This window comes from Mesitornis unicolor, unplaced genomic scaffold (assembly GCF_000695765.1).
Source record: "Mesitornis unicolor isolate BGI_N332 unplaced genomic scaffold, ASM69576v1 scaffold12243, whole genome shotgun sequence".
NCBI classification, from domain to species: Eukaryota; Metazoa; Chordata; class Aves; order Mesitornithiformes; family Mesitornithidae; genus Mesitornis; species Mesitornis unicolor.
Window position 1 is genome coordinate 50,845 of NW_010174206.1, and position 19,264 is coordinate 70,108.

Sequence of the window (19,264 nt, forward strand, 5' to 3'; positions counted from 1 at the left end):
GAAATTTTATGCGGGTGGGAAATAAGGCAAACAAGAAATTAAAGCTCGATACAAAGTAGTTGCAATGAAGTTGAATTAAGTGGAGTGTGGTCAGCAGGTTGAGGGAGGTTATCCTCTCCCTCTACTCTGCCTTAGCAAGACCACATCTGGAGTACTGTGTCTAGTTCTGGGCTCCCAGGTTCAAGAAAAACAAAGAATTACCAAAGAGAGTCCAGTGGAAGGCTACAAAGATGATGAGGGGCTGGAGCATCTTTCTTATGAGGAAAGGCTGAGAGATCTGCGTTTGTTTAGTCTGGAGAAGAGAAGACTGAAAGGAGATCTTATTAACACTTCTAAATATCTAAAGGGTGGGTGTCAAGAGGATGGGACCAGACTCTTCTCGGTTGTGCCCAGTGACAGGACAAGGTGCAGTGGGAACAAACAAGAACACAGGAAATTCAAGCTCAACATGAAGAAAAACTTATTGACTTTGAGGGTGTCAGAGCACTGGAACAGGCTGCCCAGAGAGGTTGTGGAATCTCCTTCTCTAGAGATATCCAAAACCCATCCAGATGCTCTCCTGTGCAACCTGTTGTAGGTGAACCTGCTTTGGCAGGGCAGGTGGACCAGATGATCTCCAGAGGTCCCTTCCAACCCCTACTGTTCTGTGATTCTGTGAACAGGAAGCTACCCTCTTCTCCAGGTAGGAGACTCTCAAAGACCACAGAAGGACTTCCAGTGTTTGGAGGCAAATGGATGGCTTTGAAGCTCAGAATAAACTTGAGATCTGACTTGTCTCTTGCCCAGGAACGGCCAGGGAAGAAACAGGTTCAAGGAATCCCTAACACTCTCTGTATTAATATTTTTGTTATATTTGACCTACTATATTCACAGAATTAGTGAAGGTATTCATTTAATTCTTACCACAGAACTGTAGCCTTTGGGTTACTCTAGTGCAACGTTGGTTTGAGGAGAGTAACACTGTATCAGCTGCAAAGGGCTTAGAGTCCAGTTGCTGGACACTATAATATTGTATTGTATTCTATGTCCATTTTTCATTTTCATCCACTCATGACTTTCTGCCTGTGAAATGCATTAAGAATAGTCTATGATATTTACTGTAGACCAGCATAACTAACAAAAGTAAATCAATTATTCAACATTATTCTGTAGTATGACAAAGGTAAACTCTACGCTTGACTACCTCATGTCCAAACATGATGTCCTAGGACTAGGACTATGCTGAGATTCTCCTGAGACTACGCTGAGATGGAAACTTGCTGATTCCCTTTGCAATTTATTAGTGTAAAACTGACCCTTTTCTAGAATGGAAACCTTTAATAAGAAAACCTTAAAAAAAAGTTACCATTGCAAATGACAGAGGGTGAACTTACTGATAAAAGTAACTATTATAATAGTTGCAGGATCAAAAAATGAACATTTTCTGAAACATCATGGGGTGTACTTTAGGTTACTCGGCATGTTTGAGATACCTCCCTGGATGATGCTCTATACTGAGGATGGGAAATCTCCCTACCTTCTCAAATTCATCATAATTTTGGAAAAAAGAAAATAAAAAAGTAAGATCTTGCCTCATAAGATAACTTTTTAGCAGGTTTCCAGCAGATTCTGCCTTTATGTCCCTATTCCCTGTTCAATTGTAACTGCTTTGGTGTAGTCACCTGAAGTAACTTTTTGTGACTTGTTTTCCTTATCTTTCTTATAAGCAGAAAACAATGCAAACACCAGCAGAGTAGCAGGACATAAAAGAATAAATGATTAGAGTGTTTGAAAGGTACTGTAGAAATATTATAAATGCTCTACATCCTTCCAATATTCCCTGTCTGCCTTTATAGCAATTGTTGCACACTTCTAAAAGGACCAAGAGAGACTATCAAAATCGTAATAGCTATTGAGTTCCCTTCACCCGTACAGTATATCAGAGTAATGGGTCTCATGAACTCTGGTAACACCATTAGAAGGGACAGCATGGAATCAAAACACAACAGCATTTTTCCTGAATGGATGGTGTGTGATCATTTCAGTTAACATTTAAGTTCTCATTACAATGAGAAAATCATCTCACTGCTGAGATAGTCAAATACCAAATTAATTTTAATTAGTGTTGCTCTCCAGTGTAACAGAACCTGTGATTTAGGGTTTGTATTCCTGTGACAAGGTAAGACAGAGGATCCTAAATATGTACTCTTTATGGTACAGTCAACTCTTTAATTTCTTAGCATTAACTAGCATCTACCTTGTCCTATTTAACTTCATTATCTTCAGAGGAAAAGAATGTCAGCTTTTCATGCTGGTTATATATCAGTATAGTCCAGCCTGTGAAACTAAACCACTGTGCTTTCTTCCCTCTCCTCTTCAAACAACTCCTGAATGGGGGGGGGGGGGGGGGGGGGGGAAGAGAGAAAGAAGGGAAGTTTTGCTATTTACAAGTATAAAACAGTCAGGTTTTAAATTAGGAGCCAACTCAACAGTGCATGTATAGCTTTTGGAAAAGGAAGGCACCACAGCATATTGGAGAAGGATTCCTATTTCACTAGAAGAAAGATTAGAAGCTGCCAGTCTGGAAAAGTCTTTGTGTGGTGAAACAAACAATGCAATTCAGATATGCTTTATTTTCATCCTAAAATGTATGAGAGAGATGTATGTTGGTCTCTAAGGTGGCTGATAAATTCCACCTACAATGCCCACAATAATGTAATGTGTTCTAAGGTGAAAAAATTCAGAGAGGCAGTCTATGGAGGTCTCTCAGGGTTCAGCAATTTTTCTGTACCATAGGTTGATTATTAGTACCTCTTGGATCGAAATCAGATTATGAATTGTTACCAGTTGCTATTATTGCAACATTAAGAAAAAAACCAACAACAAAAAAACCCCAAAAAACCAAAACCAACCGAAAACAAAAAATAAAATGTTATCTTCATAGCCACCTAGAACAGTGCAGCTATCACCAATTAGTGAATTACTGCCCATCACTAAATAAGTGGCCATGAGCATACTCTGAAATAACCCCAGGTGTGAGCTGAGACACCTTAATAGTCTACCCCTTTACAGACCCATTATCAGGAAGAGCTCCACATGCTTTACACAATCTACCTCATAGCTGGGATGACCTAAGACTCTGCAAATGCTAAAACACACCAAGGTTTAGCTGACAGGTTTTATGACTATGTCCTTGTTTTCCTCAGGTTCTTCCACAAAAACTTGTAAGGCAGTGTCTTTGTACCAGGGTAGTTACTCTGGGTTTTAGCCTTGAGTGCATTTTCAGAAGAAATCAATGCTTACTGGCCACAATGAGTGCACCCAATATCTGATGATCCAAGGTGGAAGAGTGTACTATTTACCATAAATTTTAAGAAAAAGAGAAAACAACAAAAAAAAAGTAAAATAGGACAAAATGGTAACTTTTATCTTTGCTGTTCCTTTTTACCTGTAGTAATAGTTGAGAAGCTGCTTTAATGTTCATCCTGCTAATGGTGTAATTGACAGAATGATTAACTGAATGAATGAAGCACAAAAGGCCAAGAATAGAGTACTTACAGAATAGCTCAGTGAAGAATTAACTGAGAAAGTACATTGAGGTTTGACTTATTTTAATAAACTGGTTATACTGCAAAAAAAATCCTCATCCATCTGAGCTAGTGTCACTCTTCTGAAGTATCAAACAGAAGCGCACAGGAACTACAGAGACTACACACACCTTAAAGTTAAGATTAATTCTTTATTATCATCCTGTGTCTGTATCTTTATGGGTGAGACCAACCTTCAGGTTATTTGCATGATTCAAATTTGGCTGCTTTTCACACTTTCTGTCAGGGTTACTACAAAAAGGTTAACCTGCAAATGAAGATAAATTTTATCAACTTCTTGCTAGTGGTTTCTGTAAACTAAGGAAACCAAGCAAAGCTTGCTCTCAACCTCATAACTGTGTTTAGTAATCTCAACTCTGCAGTTCTTACCTCATCACTGGGAATGATACAAGCATCTGGATTATTATCAGACAGAGCTCCAAATGACGGAGCATCCTGGCAGCACCTTGCTAATGGCATTCACTTTCTTAGTCTCTTCTTCCACTGGACTGGAAGGATGTACCTTTTCCAGGCTGCCCAATCACTGGTCATTTACATTGCTACCTTCTGTAATATTTAATCTTCATAATGCCTCGCACTCTGCATCACTGGCAAGTAACTCTGCTCATGAAATAAAAATAAATAATACAAACAGAACTAGAGCTATCCTTTCACTCTTCTTACAGGAACAGTTCAATTTAATGAAGTCCTGGGAGGGTAAAGAGCTAACAGTGGAGCTACTGAAAAGAAAAATTAATCTCAAATTCAGAAGTGATGAAAATGGTTTTACATGCTACATAAAAGCATATGTTGCAAATGAGTGTGGGTGCAAAACAGAGGTAATAGCCTAGGTTTGCAACAAAAAAGCATCATCAGCAGAATAAATGGTGTTCTTTAGGCTTCATCTTGTAACATCATTTATTTCACCTCTGAATTTGTACCATGCAGTAGGAGTTTGACTATCACACACAAGTGATCAGGTTATGTACAATGGGAAAGACTGCACACTTAAAATAGACACTTGGTGTTTCAAACAAGTATCATATTTTGTCTTATCCAAATCAAGTTTCCCACTCTTTGCAAGGCTTTGATTAGCAGTGATGTCTTCAACAATGACCAGAAGCAATTTGGGGAAACTCAGAAAAAAGATGTGTAAATCCTAGTGTCATTAGAAATCATCACAACAATCAATTTAAAATATAATGAATTAATTTTTCCTGTGGAGTACTTCTCTCTGCTTAGATGAAGATGGTCTGTGATGCCTCCAATGTACATATAACAAAGTAATTTCTTTTTACGGTAGATATTTTGTTTTCAAGCTTGGGGTGGGTGTTAAATATTTAATTGTTTAATTGTGTGTGCAAGTGTCTCTTTGTGCGGAGGGGAAGCAGTACATGTGTGTAAGTTTATGTATATGTATATATAGACACATACAATGTCTATTTGTCTGTATGAAAGTGTGTGCCAGGCAGCTCATTTGCACTGCAGTCTCCCAGGCAATCATCAAACAATTCATTTCAGAGCATGATTGCAACTCCTGAAAACACAGCGATAGGATATACACCTATAATGAGAAAGCAAAAGTGTCAGATGACCCCACGATTCAGAGCCAGAGCAGTGAAATTTACAGCCATCTCTGGACTCTACCTTTTAATGACAAACCATGTAGAAGGCTAATTCTTTATTAATAACTGCAAAAAGAGAAATGATGAAGCGAAACAAGAATTTCCAGTTTGCTAGAACAGTTCCTCTGTCATAAACTAGATCAGTCAAACATGAAACCCCTATTTCAGTTTACCTCCATGATAACCGCGTGTTTAGGGTGGCCTACTGTAAAGAAATAGCTCACATAAGAGACTATAGAAGAAGCGCCTATCACTGCAGCTTTCTTAAGTGTACCAATCAAAAAAATATCAAAACTGCCTGGGATTCTGGCACTGCCAGACTGAAGGTGAGTAATACCACAGCCAAACAAAGGCTTCCTAGACCTGAGAACCACCGTACCGCCATCAAGGGTAGCACTTTCAGGAACTGCAACCTCAGAAGGATTTTCCAGGAAATACATTAATGTCTACGTATTGGCTAACTGTACGCGGTAGAAGTATTCAGCATGAAACAGAGTGCAATGATACTGCCCTACCATTCACAGGTCACTGCAGGGTCCTACTGCATTCTTTCCACAATTAATAAACTTGTACTTAAATGTTTGCAGTGGATTTAATTTACAAACACTAGCCACTTCCACTGGAAAAAGAATGCTTCTATCAGGAGAGCAAAGCTCTTAACTCCTCTGGTACCTTCGCTGTGGAAGGTAACAAACACCACAGGATTTTAGCAGATTGTAATTCCGTTTTAGGACCCATTCTGTAAATGCCTATGGATACTTGGTAGAGTTCAAGATTTCGCTTTTAAAGTGACTGACATTCTTGAGTTGTGAGACTAACCTAAAGAAATAAGTTCTTTTCCACCTCTCTAACAGTCCCGGTATGATCTGTTATGCAGATTTTACACAGACAGGCACATCCACAATGTACTCGGGGGCTATTTGGATGGAAATAGAAAAGCTATGGAGCAAGACAGAGCCAGCCTAGATGTAAACAAGCTGAAACTGCTGGCAGCTGTGCTGTTACAAGTAAAATTGCATTCCCCACTGTCTTCTCACTTATCAATTTTGACAGAAGACTGTCCTGACTTCTCATAAACAGCATGGAAAAGGACAAATCACATTGGGTGTCAGATTTGCCAGAATGGATTTGCTTGGTAGCCCACCACAAAGAAACAGAGGGTTATCTCCATTCCACATGGTAGAGAAAAACAATGCTTTGTTCAAGGAGTGGGGGCTCTACCTTACAGGATGAAGTCTCATTAAATGCTCCTTTTTGTAAAGTCTCATTAGATTTAAGAATCTCTGACACAATATTTGTTTACATCAAAGCAGAAAGGAAAAATATCAGCAGAAAGGAAAAATATCAGCAAGCATTTTTCAAATGCATAATCCAAAAGCAAATATGACACACAATGAGAAATATTTTAAAATAAAATCACTTTCTTGCTGATCCCTGCTTTACAGCTACACTTACAGCCATGTGCTTCTTTGTGTCCAGACAAAGAATGCTCTGGGACAGCAGGATGCTGTAGACAATGATACATACCACTGTTTAAAAAAAAAATAAAATGGTGGTAGCAGCAGAAAAAAACAGAATTAATATGCTGACATATAGGCACCTATTAATAAAATATCATTTTGCAATGGTGGGAGCAGAATTTGGCCCTGTAGCTGATGAATCCTTTGATAATAAAGTACCTCCACTGGACATGGTAATGCACTCTCTCCCTGGAGCTCTAGAGGGAAAATTTTTGGTGCACTTTACTCTCCCATGTAGGAAATTAAACAACAGAGTAACTGAAGGCATGGCAAGCCTGCCAGTGCATATTCAGCAGTCTGAGGTGTGATGATCAGTAAGAGTCTGATGACCGTGAGTGGGAGGAGGAAGACACCCAAGTGTCAGTTGAGGCTCCCAATGGGTAAGGACGGGGGGTGGATAGCAGCCGTGGAGCAGATGGGGGAATGGATTGGGCTGGAGGAACGATAGGGCTGGACTATGAATGTGAGAAACCTTTGATCACTGTGCTGTGAACAAATTTAGTGTTGCAGTGGAAGGAAGGGTCTGAGCATATGGGGATGAGATAAACACAACTTTTAATTCTGTGGGCCTCGTAGTCTTGGTGTGGCCTTTCTGACTTGCTCTTAAAGAATACTTTAAGCCTTGAGCTTAAAGACACATGGTGTACTTTACAGTGAGTGTATCTCATAAGGAAGTCAAAGAGGGGAAAAAAAAATCCTTTACAGATTACAGGCTTCCTGGCTGCAAAAGGCTCAACAGCTGACAGTATATCCTCCAGGAAGTCACAAACATCCACGTAAACTTGAGATATGTCCCTTAGCTAGCATGTGTAATACCACATCTTCAGATCCCTGTCAAAAAGTTAAATCAAAAAATCAAGCATTCAAGATAAAATACCCTAAATTCTATTAAAAACCATTTTTTCCCCTATTGTCTGGATGATCACACTTACTGGAAACTAAAATGTCCTCAGCATACTTTGTTACTTCAAACAAACCATGGTCCTACTTTTATCTCAATTCTTCCACCTCGCTATTCATTCTCGTGATTTCTGTTCTTCCTCCATGATGCAGTATGAATGCTAATTTATTAGAAGTACTTAAATATATGCATATATTTTCCTATGTTATATATGCATATATATCCTTGAGACCCTTTCTGGTATGTTCCACAATTGAGTAGACTATTAATTCTTGCTTTCTGAGCAGAGATACCCATAATGCACTGCGTGTATATATAGTATATCTCAGCAGTTCAGCTTTGGTCCTCACTTCCGTTCTTTCACTAATATAAGTGTGAAGTTGCAAGGATACAGGAAGAGTTTAAAGTATAATTAACTAGCTGATGATATGCAGTGAAGGGTTTCCTTTCCACTAATCTTAGAACCTACATTCTCACTTTCTTCTCATTGAACAAAGTAGGTGGGAATAGCACAGGCAAGGCAGAAACTGAATTTATGGTAAAATGAGATAACCAGACTGGAGTAGTAACTATTCCATTGTGCAGGGTGTGTGAATATGCTAAACTGTCACTGACTTTTCATTAAAGCTCCTATCCTGACCCTTGTATTGAAACTCTTTGGCTTTCAACATTGAAAAATAAGAGATACAGCTAAGGAATCACTGCTCTGAGCCTATTAATGGGTGGGGGCCAGAATCTCTTCAAATTTTACCAGTCCAATTTTTTTGTTTGTTCTGGAGCTTTCCAGAATTTGCTCCCCAATCTGTTTTCCAATGAAAGTGTCTTTGACATAAAATGTTAGAAGGAAGCTTCTCTTGGTTATCAGGTAGGAATACAGCACTGGCTAGAAGTCTATTAACTAATTAGCGGGCTGGAGCACATCTCCTGTGAGGGGAAGCTGGGAGAACTGCATTGGGTTGATCTTTTAAAGAGCTGTATCTTCTTAATAAGGAGATCTTATTCCTTCCTTAAAGTACCAAATGCAAGAGTCCAGAGGAGTCAGAACCAGGCTTTTCCTGGAGGTGCACTGTGACAGTCACAAAAGACAATGGGCACGAGTTGCTACTCAGGAAATTCCAATTAGGTATTTAGGGAAGTGCTTCTTACCATGAGGGTAGTCAAACACTGGAAGAGCTGTCCAGAAATGTTTTAGACTGTATACTATAAACCATAACCAACTAGAACTATATCAGCTATATCATTGGCATCCACTTCTTTGCCCCTCTACGACAGGCACTCTCTGCACTTTCTGGACTTGCCTCAAATAGTGGTACTTGAAAGGAACTCTGAAAATTTAGTGGTGACATCTCCTAAAAGGAATGGGACAATATTAGCATGTGACATCAGTGCTAAAATCTTTACAGTGACTTTGCCTACATTTCTGTTTGCCATTCATTGAGTTGGAAATTAAGGTCTGGAAGGAATCCAAAACTTGCAAAAGCTCTATGTACTTGAAAACCAGTCTCTGCACTTGATATTGTCAGATATATCCTTCTCTGTAAAGGAATGTTTTTTTGGACCTTATCAGGAGAAGACCCCAATGTCTGGAGTTTTCCTGACTCTAATGGTACAAAAACATTGAAATCTGACATGCTTCAAAGGGTAGAGGAAAAATCTGTTGAAAGTAAAAATTCTGGTAAGATCAGGAACCTCAAGCCCTCAGAAGATAGCTATTCCCCTTCCAAAAAACCACACGTGCTGCAGCTATTTCTAAACCTGATTCCCAACTGTGCTAAGTTTATGAAAGAGCCCTTTCCTAGCTTAGAGCATTTTCTAAACTGTAGCAAGTGCCTTTTTCTAGCCAACAAACCTTAGATATATAAAGTCCAGAGGTTTATGGGTTGTCATAGCTGCAGTTCAAATCAGCTGAGAATCCCTTAGCATAATTAGCTTTCACTTTGTACAATAAATTTCACCTATTGCAGGTAAAATCATACTTTATTTCTGCTGTATTTCAAAATGTTACTGCCCAGCACTTGGCTCTGTAAACATCATTATTATAGCTGCCTGCCTGCTTTGGGTCTGAAACGTGTCAGAAGATTTATTTGCCTCATCAGCACTTTCTAAACACCCAGGCAACCAATCGAAATGGGGAGGCATAACAGATGTGCCAACATCTGCTGCAGTGAGCATTTATCTGGACAGCAGAACATGGAGCTGTAGATTCAAAATCATAACCAGTTACAATTCCACACATTTGGACAGCCTTGATATACAACTGTGCAAAGGCTATTTTGGAATATTAATTAAAATCAAACTGAAAACATAATTTTTTTAGACTGCTGTGAGAAATATACCTTCCTGTAATTTGGTTTATGCCTTTCAGACACAGTAAAGGTAAAATACTGTGAAAAAGCTAAATTTAAAGCTAAGCTTTTAAAATTAGAAATTGTTAGAAAGCACTAAGGTAAAACTCCATCCCATCCATACTCTTGTTTACTTTGAGATACAGACATCTTAAAATATGTATAGCTAAAATATGTAAATTTTAATCACATACATGTGCCTATAAATCAAGCACACGAAGCAATATGCAATGACTTTTAAACCACATTTTTATTTTCCTGGCACTAAAATGAGGTCTATGGGCACCATATCCATGCTGAGTTTCAGCTGTTCTAACTTCTGTTGCACATGGAAATGTTCTCCACCCCCAAACACACACTTGTACAGATTGATGAAATCATGAGATGAAGTACAAAGCAAACTCATCATCTGCTTTTTTGATGCACAATACAGTTTCACCTGTATTCCTGCTCACCAAACCATGCCCTCCAGGAATGACTATCACATTCCCTTTGAAGAGCTGCCTCATTAAATAAAAAAGCAAACTTTCAGAGAAAAGACCTCTCCTGCTTTTTTGATTTCTCCTCTGAAGGCCCAGCATGCATAATATTGAAACCTTGTTTAAAGTCCATCTTATTGCAAAAAGTTCCCTATTGCTAAAAGGATTCAGTCCTTGCTTCCTGTGCTCTTGAATTTCCTAGGATACTAAGCTTTAAAATAGCAACATTATAATAAGCTGGTTAACATGACTTAGGCTATTTTTAAAGGAATACATAAAATAAATTATCTTCTCCCATCTTTTGTCTGTATAGCTAGATTCCATGTCTCCAAGACAGACTACACGAACTTTCAAGCCGAGGGCGTATGAAGAATAGCATTAATAAAACCGCTGGAAACATTTTCACTTTAAAGCATATATGGAGGTATGTGCTATAATAGTATAAAAACTGTCTAAACAAAGCATTTCTCCAAAACAGAAGATTTATAATCCACAGACTTCCATAAATATGAAAATACTCCCAGCACCTTTCTCTTCCTTTGCTGAGAGAAAAACATATACCATATGTTGTAATGTTGCCTAACAATAAAGTGAACTAAGCTCACTTTTCTTCATTTTCCTGGGAAAACATAAGCTCTCACAACAAGGAAGAATTTTTATTAGCTTTCAGGTGAAACCCTGTGTTTCTTTTATGAAATCATGAAACAAAATGAGTATCACTGACTTTATTTTCCTCCCATTTTAAAAAACAATAAATGGTATTAACTTTGATAAATTTGCCCATGTCAGTTTTGTGTGTTTTTCTCTTCACTCTCTCATGATCCTCTGTAGTTGTGGACACAATTCAGATCCCTAAATTGGGATATTCATTACTTAGGCGACGTGAGATGACAGCAACTTCATCTGCTTTGAATGTCAGAATTTTGTGATGACATACAGTAACACTCAAAATTAACAAAGAACTGCAGCAGAAATGACCCTGACATCCTCTTCCATCTAAGTGATCCAATGACTAGCAAGGAAGAGTGATTTAATGCCCAAAAAGAAGAGACGCATTACAAGTAAAGGCTCCTGGATTTTACTGCCAGTTCTGTCACTATCTGGCTTGGCAAGCCTCTCAGTACAACTGTCCTTCGCTCACCTGCTTGTCAATTCCTGTAGCAAGGCAGACACGGTTACACTGAAGAACCTCAGTGAAATGGTGTTAAGTTTAATTAATTTATACTTGAAAAGTGACTGCAATTTTTAAAAGACAGATGAAAAAGTAAAAGGAAAGGACTGCTCTTTTTTGCCACTATTTTGCTTATTTACAATGTAAAACTGGCCACAGTTACGGAAAAATTACATATTTATTATTGTCTATGTGTAAATTACATTGACTTAAATCCCTAGGCGTTTTAAAAATAAAAATGCCAGTGAAATGCATAATCTTGTGCTGTAGTATGGCAAATGCATGCTAAAATAGTCTTATATTAATTATTACACAGTGTTATTAAAAGATATTCTAATGCCACTTCTCCATTTTAACTGTGACCTTTTCCATTTTCAGACCTTAGCAACAGTCAGCTGGACCACAGGTCAGGTGTTAGCAGTTCAGAAGTCCTTTTAAGTTAAAAGGAAAAAATCTTGAGGAAGAGTTTTAGAAGCCCCAATCATTGTAGTATTTTCTCAAGTCCAGCTGCAACAACTCCAATAATTTATTTACTAGTACATAAGGCTTCCTCACAAGCTTTTCAATTAATAGCTTTAAAATACAGTCCATCTTTCTCTCTGGATTTGTACAATATGACAGGTAGGAATGGCAACCTTCCAAAAAAAAAAAAACCCAAACCAGAAAGACTCTCCTAAGCAACCAAGACAACCAATCACAGGCACACACATACCTGCTTGCTTCCCTCATTATACTTATTAACAGTAGATATTATATAAGATTAAGAGTTGCCAAAAAATACCAGAATAACAGTGTCAGCAACATGTCTCTACACCATGGGGCATCCACAATTCAGCCATAACTGCCAGGCAGTTATGAACTGCTGGTCAGAAAACAAATGTAGGACAATAAGTTCCAGTTTATCTAAGCCCACCACGAGTTGTCAGATCAGTCCTTGTCCTTTCTCTGCAACAGCAGCTCCATAAGGTAAGGTAAGGCATGAGGTAAGAAGTATCTGCTTTTCCACTAAAAATCTACACATTTACCAGCAAGCCTTTTCACAGCCTCTTGCCACACCAGTCAGGTCTGATGACAGTGGAAAGGCCTTGTCCACCATTTCAGCTCTTCTACACTGCAACACCTACATCTCTATTACAATCCTGTCTGTATAACACTGTATTTCTTGTATTTTATTTGCTGAAGGCTCTTTTTTGATTCATCACAAGTTTTGAGAGGTTCAGGAAAAAAGAATCCGATCTCAGCAGGGAACACAGAACAAGCAAGCACAACCTGACAGCAAGTCACAGAGGTATTAGAGTGATTCTGTTCCTTCACATCACTGTCATCCTACCTGAACATTGCTGGAACTTGGCTTGAGAGATACCTGCCAAAAAAAGATTTCTCTCTCTCTCACACACACCTTTCTATTATTAAATAAAAAACATGACTTAATAGCCATACAGAGAAATTCCATGCTACATGTAAAGAATTTCTGGAAAACTCTTATCTCAGAAACGTTTCCTGGTTTGATGGCTACACATCCACCTTCTGGGCTAGCTTCCCTGTACAGAAAAACTCATCAGGTAACAAAACAAAAGAGTCTGGCTGCAGCAATCAGAAGCACTGGCAGTGTGTGCACAGAAGCTGTTTCCATAAAAACTGTTTATTCAGGTGTTAGCAATTGAAGCAGGAGCCCCAACTGCATTGCCACAAGTGCCTGTAATGCTCACACAGGGGTGTTTGCAGGCTATCACAGCTCCAAAGGGAGCTGTTACAGGCTATCAGCTCAGTAATCCTCATGTTAAAAAGGCCTTAAATATGTATATACAAGATAGACAGATCTGTTTGGTTTACTGGTTGAATAATCCATGTGTTGAAAAGGCCTTAAATACAAATTCACAGGGCAGGCAGATCTCCACCTATTACAGCAGTGGTAGGCCTTTCAGAAAGTCACCAGCGATCACACTTCAGTGGCCCACGAGGGCCTCAACCCACAAATACTTACACATTCAAGTAACTTTATTCAGATAAACAGCCTCACTCATATTGCTAATCAGACCAAAATTAATTCTTCTTTTGTTCTGAACAGAAAAAAAAAACAAGAAAATTGATCACTTCCAACACTTACGTCACAGAAACGTGAAATTCAAAATTGCACCCGAAATACCAACCTTCCCTCATCATAATGGGATGAGTGTTACTGGAAGAGTAAACCAGTGCATTACCACTGCATGGCATCTGCTTCAGATATGTTAAGAGAAATGAAAAGAACACGATAACATTTTTCCCTATGGGAGTTCTAAGTGTTCACTGAGTAAAGGTCTACACAAAACCATAGTCATGGCCAGTTCCCAAAATTTTCTAGCTCTTCTCTTTTCAAGCCCCATTTTCAGTCTGTGAAAACATTCAGCAGCATCTGATCCAGAAATGATCAGGTCAATAGGAAACCTTAGCAATTTCAATGAGTTTGGATCAGACCAGTGGTAAATTTAAAGAACTAATCTACACTTAAAATTAACAGATTTATGAGTACAAATAGTTATCAAAACATTTAAATGAACGGCTGTGCATAACCATAAATTAGCACTTACATTCAACATGCATACATACACATTTATTTCCTTATTCTGACTGAAAATCTGTCCCTTGGGTCTACGAAACAGAACACAGACTTAAGAATATTCATTTTCAATGAGGTACTGACTAACCCTCAGAGCACTATGCATCACTCCACTTAGGAGGAGATACTGATGATGGAGTCAAGAAGCTTCCATATGAATCTTCTAATTACCAGAAGCCTTATTTTCCAGATAGAAGGAATCAAACCCACAGGTGTGTATTTTTTAGCTGATGCTCCAAGTTTCACAGAGTCATCAGGTGGGAAAAATATAATATGGCTTTTTCTCAAAATACAATGCTCTTTTCTGGCTGCTGTTTCCTGCAGGACCTCTGATCCTTCCATTGTCTGGACACAAAAGGCTTCATAAAAGCTGACCACAGAAAGATTTTGCCTGCACATGCCTCATGTGGTTGTCTGTCGATTCAGTGACATGCACTAACTTCCTGAGCAAAAAAGTAAAATAAAGAAGCTCTGGTTTCTGACATCTTAAGTGAAAAGCATCAGAGTACCTCGTAATTTCATATATGGTCAACTCAACCGTAGCAACTTCTCCCAAGTACTGGTCTTAATACTACCCCAATCTGTCAGTATTAGCATTTGCATGCATTAAAACTGGAGTCATCTAACACAAGCAGGCTAACACAATGTCTCCTATTCTGCTTTTTCCCCTCTTAAAATGCTAATCCTGTCATGGTGGACTGTTGATGTGGTTTTCCAGGCTCGTGCAAGTAGCATCATTGTACTGAAGCAATCACTTGTGCCTTTGCCTAAAAATGAGAACAATCAGAGCTGCAAAGTCTTTTTGACAATTATGTTGGTCTCCTTCGCACATCCATATCAACTAACATCCAACCTCCCTCCAAAAAATAACCCTCAATTCTGAGAGCAAACTTCAGCCTACTCTTTGATATATGCAACAACAACAGCTACCTCAACCTACTGCTATTCTTTCTCAAGGACTTTTGCTGTTTGTAAGAAGCATTCAGCTAAAAATAAGAATCTTTTCCTGAGTCAGATATACAAGATTTTAAAAGCTGTAATTCCCCAGAGACTCTGCTCTCACAGCAGAATCCAATCACTTCCTGTTTTCCTTTTGCTCAAAAGCTACTTCAGTACGTAGATGGCATGAAGGTCCAGGGCCTTGAATAAAGACCTGTTCATTAAACGACACTACCTGCTTGTGCCTGCTTGTAACACTTCTGCCCTTCTTATTGAAAGGCAACCTCCTCAGACTGAATACGTATGACCAGATTTGTCTTTACAACATTCTTTGGTGGTTTAGGGGGTTTTTTTGTTTGATTGGTTTGGTTTGGGGTTTTTTATCCCTTTTTTCACTGTTCCACCGTTTAACTGACTTTGTCCCTTTAATTTCTCTATATATGGTCAACATTCCAAGTATATGTATATGTCTCAATGTATATGTGTATATGCCTTCTTACAAGGACAAATCCATGGGCAAATTTTAGAAGCATTTTAACACAGATATACTGGTGATTAGTTCTTTCACCTCATTGGTACTAGACAGGTGATGTATACTCTAACATCAAATGATGTAATTTCAGCAGCACAACAGCCACCCACAGCTAGACTGGGTGGGTCTGTCCTGAATTTCTTTGGCTCTCTTTCAGTGATACTAACTGCAAGTCCAACTGACCATTTACAAATTGGTCAATTCCTGCTTTATCTTAAAAGTCCTCATGGGTATCTGGCCAAGCCAGAATTGCAAATCTTTTGATCTCTTTCTGCCAACACTGATTGTCGCTGGCTCTGAACCCTGTCTCAGTATCTATCAACAACCTGGATTCCTTTTAGGACAAGTTTTGCAGCAGCAACATAAGGATGCTCAAGTTGGCTATCAGCAACCCCCCAGCTTCATCATCTTCCCAGACATTTGTTTAAAGTATGGTACTGTATAAAGCCTAATGAGCCTCCCAGGGAGTTCATCCTTCCAAGACAATTGGCTCATACTTGAGTTTATTGCACTGCGACAATCTGAGCACAACCCACTGGGGTTTTCTAGCTTATAAATGGAGCAGAAGAGTCTTGTAAATGTCTAATCCTACCAAATCCACTGGCAAGTCCATACCCCCAGTGCTGGCTATCATACGTGATCCCCCTGTTTCCTTCTTATGGTGATAACTCAGGAACTGAAACACCAACACTTATCTGTAAGCAAGTTCCAAGCTTATCAAAGCTTTCCAGGACACTCCTTTTCTTGGAAAACATTCCTGTTCACCGCACCTCAGTTGCTAGTCGTCTTATTTCCTTACTTCCTAATTGGGCTATTTTGTGTTGTGTCTCAGAACTGATACGTTCTTCACTTACAAACCATTTCTAGGAATCATAGTCTCACAGAATGGGAGGGCACACCCATGACTTCTCTGGGCAACCTGCTCCAGTGTCTCACCATCCTCACAGTAAAGCATTTCTCCTAACTAATCTATATTGACACCCTTCCAGTTTAAAGTCATTACCCCTAGTTCTATCACGATACACAGCTTGGTGTTCTTGGCTAACTTGCTGAGGGTGCGCTCAATCCCACTGTCCAAGTTGCCAGTGAAGACTTTAAACAGTGTCAGTGCCAATACCAACCCCTGAGGAACATCACTTATCGCTGGCTTCCGTTGAGCCATTGACTGCAACTCTTTGAGTGAGATCATCCAGCCAACTCCCTATCCACTGAGTGGCCCATCTGTGAAATCCATGACAAAGGATGTCATGTGAGACAGTGTCAAATGCTTTGCACAAGTCCAGGTAGATGACGTCAGTTGCTCTTCCCTTATCCTCCAACTTTGTAACCCTGTTGTAGAAATAAAAAAGTGTTGCTCTAGTTCTTTTTCTGCTCACTATCTTGTTTCAATACCTTTCTGAAATCTCCAGGTTTGGCTTTGAATCCATCTAAAAATTACTAAGTTTGCCAGGGAGACCTGTGAGCTGCTCATCTCTATCCTTTTAGTACAATGGGAATGCTAATGCTCAGTTTGGAAACCAAATCATACTCCTGACACCAGGTCTGTTTTAAGCTGTGTGTGATTAGCTAAGATTTACACCAGAAAGTTATTACGAATTAAAAAAGAATGACAAAATCAGGGAGCACTAATACCATCCTCCTCCTACAGAAAGCACAGTAATAACAATAAACCTCTTTGCCCTAAAAACAGCACAAATCAAATGGTGAGAGATAGAGAAGGCTCTGTGCTTCTTCCACCCACCCTGCAGCCTGCAGGGTGGCATGAACAGAGCTTCTGCACTCTTTCTTCTTGCTGCTTTCACCCTTAGACGGTGGATGGACAATGCCGATTCCATAAGTTGTTGTCTTCCCAAGTGCATGAGGATTTTTTCTTTCCCTGATGCTACTGGCACAGCACAGCAACTTGTGGAGCCATTGTAGGTTAAAAACACCACTTCTAAAAATCTGTTTTTAAAAAATATTGGATTATTTCTCTCATCTGTTTCACAAAAAGTAACATTGGCATAACTGAGGGGACAGAAAACATCAGGACAAGTATGGGACTGAGTGGCCACAGGAGGGTATACCTAAGCCAATACTATTGTAGAGACCTTGACAGCACTGGACCATAGCCTCTGCTGCACTCACTGTCCTGCTGCTTCTTCCCTGCATTGGCAGCACCAGCTAGTAAATCCCTTTTGAGTCTGTAATTTATGAGATTTTTTTTTCTGAATGGAGTTCTATATCTCTGGGAACAATGGTCTCAATTTTTCCAGATATCTAGTTATGGCAAGGGAGCTTAATAATGTCTTATAAGGACCTGAAATAACAGATAATACAACCAATGAGCAGCCTAAATCATAATATTAGCATACGGGCTTAAATTTTGGGAATGTCTTTCATGTTTAGAGCTCTGCTAGTTAAAGGCTCTGAGTTATTCTTGTTTCTCCTTCAAAACTTTCATATATAGTAGAAAGCATTCTTCTCAAAGGAAGCTAGACAGTTCCTTCCTTATTTAAATTTCAGATGAAACACTTTATTTCAGTCACTCAGTGAATTTGCCTTGGGCAACTGAATCACAGCTGACAGCAAATTAATGACTATGATGGTGTGATTAGTAGAGATTACAGACAACTGAAAACCTGCCCAAGCACTTGCTGTTGTCACAATACTTATGCCAGCTATTATTACAGATTAATAATGGTCATAAAGAGGACTTTATTCTACCAGGTCGACTCTTTAAAAATTCCAAATCTGTTAGTATTTTAATATGTCACTGACATTCTGATTAAATGGTGAATATTAGTTTTTCCTAGACATTTGAAAAAATATTCTTTCTAGATGTTTGCATTCCTATTTTATTTAAATATTACTAGAAAAATAGTTTCTGATACATTTGAGGAAGAAGTACCATAAACAAACACACCTGACAGAGAAATTTAATATTATATTACACATGGGGAGTTAAAACAGAACTTAAGCTCTGAGACTCTTGTGCTGTGAGATATCACACCAAAACCCAAGTGGGAAGACATAATGATTTCACTAATCCCTAGCAATGATTTTTTGAGGAGTTCAAATAAAAGTTTGCTTGTTCTGATAGAGATTCACTAAGTAGATGTTATTTGATTTTTCTGCTTCCTGGGGGAAGAATTGCAGATTCCCCAGGCTGCTGGAAGTAAAGAACAATGGACTGAACTTGCAATAGAGCATCTTAGCTGCTAAAGACACGATAAAAGTGAGCACACTGCATATTTGCCAAAGCTTTCACCATTCATTTCATTTCCAAATGTCAACCAGTTATATGAAAGATTTAAAAAGGTTTCTTAAGGCAGAGCAAACAGAAGGATGGGATATTTTTAATCTTGCATTAAAGATATTTAATTATTTATAATCACTCTTATTTAAAATACAGTAACTTGAACTTAACGCAAAGACTCAGCACTGTTTAATAATAAAAAGAACCATCTGCTTCTTATGCCTGTCCCTACAAATATTTTGTTACTGGATGATAGTGGAAAACATGAAAAGCTAATGACTGGCCAACAAGAAGCCTATTTAAATACTGAAATGCAAAGCTAATGAAGAGCAATATCACCAATCACGTT

General features: G+C 38.8%; 1 protein-coding gene across 1 annotated transcript in view; it reads right to left on the minus strand.

Annotated features, from left to right (window-relative positions):
- PDZRN4 (PDZ domain containing ring finger 4) overlaps positions 1-19,264 on the minus strand; it is a 103,827-nt gene that overhangs the window by 22,977 nt on the left and 61,586 nt on the right. The window lies entirely within an intron of this gene.